Below are 2,323 nucleotides of genomic sequence, written 5' to 3'. Positions count from 1 at the left end.
TCTCTCTTGCCCCCTGAATTGTCAGGAATGGAATGCACCAGACAATCTTATTATTTAAAATCAGCCAGATGTCACAACTGCTGAGCTTAGAATCTATTCTCCTAAACTTATCAGCTATTCTATGTTGGAATTAATTCTTCTGGTGGCAGAGGCTACCACCAAGTCTAACCTGAGCTGGCCGGGCTACATGGTGCCTCTCTCCCGACTGTCTGAATAGGGTTTCTCTACATCTTGTCCTCCTCTTTCTCTCTGGGACTGGGAAAACCTGCCTCCATATCTTTGCCCAATGATTGGCTTCTGCCTTCTTTATTTAGCCAATCAGACAGATAGGGAAACTTCCCCTACAACACTGCAATTTTTTTGTCATACTCAGTTGGCCAAAACAGTCACAGAAGCAAATATAGTAGTTTTCCTTCTATTGTTCTATGAAATAAAAATAGTTTTAATAGTGCATCAGTCTCAGAATGAAGTTTTCCATGTCTGAATAGATCCAGTAGAGGTGAGGTTCCCAGCATGTGTCACTGTGGCTGCAGCTTTCAAATTCAATTGCAGTTGTTAGGGAGACCTGTGCATTTGAGCCACAGGATGTCTGTCCCTTTCATTTTCTCCCTTTCTACTCTCACTCCTGTATAAACCCTGAAGGAGCTGGATAGTGGATTCCAGGATGTCTCTGTTCAACAGGAAGAGGGCAGAAAGCTCATAGTATTCAGTGATTGTGGGATGTATAAAATGCCCCTCAAAAATGCTCTAGTCTCCAGAAGCTATAAACATGTCACTTACAGGATGAAGTTGACTTTATAGACACCCCTAAGGTTACAGAACATTGTCTAGTTTTTTTTTTTTTTGTTTATAAACAAGAGAACGCACATCTATCCCTACTCCTGATAAGGCATAAATAACAGACTAAAGAGAGACCATACCACATGAGTCTAGTTTAGAGTACCACTGAGTTTACTGGGGTTAATTATAGAGTATGAGTGAAAGTTTACCTACAGAAGCCTGGGTGATTCACAGGAAACTGCAGCACTGTAAAGCCCACATCACACCATGGATGGTGACTCCTGAAAGCTGTAGCAGCATAACTTGCAGGGAGCTCTGCTGATTGGAAAGCCTTTGTCCATAGTGTTGCTGCTGCTTATATAACTCTGGAGCCCACCTAGTGAGCCGTGTATGTTTCGGGAGCTACCTTCGTCCATTGCTTCCTGCATCTTATGAACCTTCCTCCTCTCACCTGGAAGAGATGTCTCAATTCCAAGGAGTAGCTAGCTACGCAAGTAGGACTTAGGAAGGTGAAAATGGCTTAACTGTTCACTTCATTACACAAATGTGGAAGGGGATTAAGAGGGGTCGTCCATCTCTGGCTCTGCTGGTGGGAAAAGCAAGCTATGGGCCGCAGGATGACTTCTGGAAGCTGGAAATGACTTTGTTTACAGCAGCAAGGAAACCAGACACTTGAATCTGTAACTTTGGCTTATGCCAATAGCCAGAAGGTAGTTTGCTACAAACTGATAGAAATGAGTTCTCCAGGGTTATTTGTGTAGCTTTATATTTAAATTTTCCAAAGCTATCCATAAATACATAGCCTGCAGGTGAGTCTAAAGATAAGTAATGTGACATCTATGGCCTTAGTCTTCACACAGTTTCTAAGACTCAATTTCAAAAATCATTTCCCATAGTTTGACTTTAAAAGTCCTATGTTCAATTTCTGCATATTAATTTGATATATTTAAAAAGGTTTACTTTTAATCATTTTAAAAATTGATCTTATCTTGGGACAATGTGTCTCCTCCATAAATGGAAACTCAACATTTATAAATAAAATGTTATTAAAATATTATGAAATCATGATTTTCTACTCTGAGAATAAAGCTAGCCCTCACATCTTTCAAAAGCTATAGAGATGCTCTGAAGGGACAGTAGAATTGACATTTCAGTGTGAAATAAGAGAGAACAAGAAGACCTCCCACCCTGAACTGTCAGAAGGCACATCCCCTTTAGGGATATTCTTTGTGACACATGGGCTGAGCCTCCCATGCACTATGCTTCATGGTGTCACATCACATCATCCATTATCTCCATGGTCACTCTCATGTCCAACTTGCTACTTTCCAGCTCTGCTCTCTGAATCAATAACAGCAAACCCAAGTGCCTCCATCACATGTTCTTACATGTTTTCTTGTCTGTTCTTCCCTGGCAGCAGACAACATATACACCAGAGAACAACTGTTTTCAACTTCCAGCTCAAACACAGAGCTCCTGTTCATTTTTCTGGTATGGTATAGACAGTACGGGTTGGGATAACTCCTCAATGATTTTAATATGC

The sequence above is a fragment of the Mastomys coucha genome, unplaced genomic scaffold, assembly GCF_008632895.1.
Source record: "Mastomys coucha isolate ucsf_1 unplaced genomic scaffold, UCSF_Mcou_1 pScaffold8, whole genome shotgun sequence".
In the NCBI taxonomy this organism is placed as follows: Eukaryota; Metazoa; Chordata; class Mammalia; order Rodentia; family Muridae; genus Mastomys; species Mastomys coucha.
The sequence above is the reverse complement of the archived record's forward strand: the minus strand, read 5'-3'. Positions refer to the sequence as shown.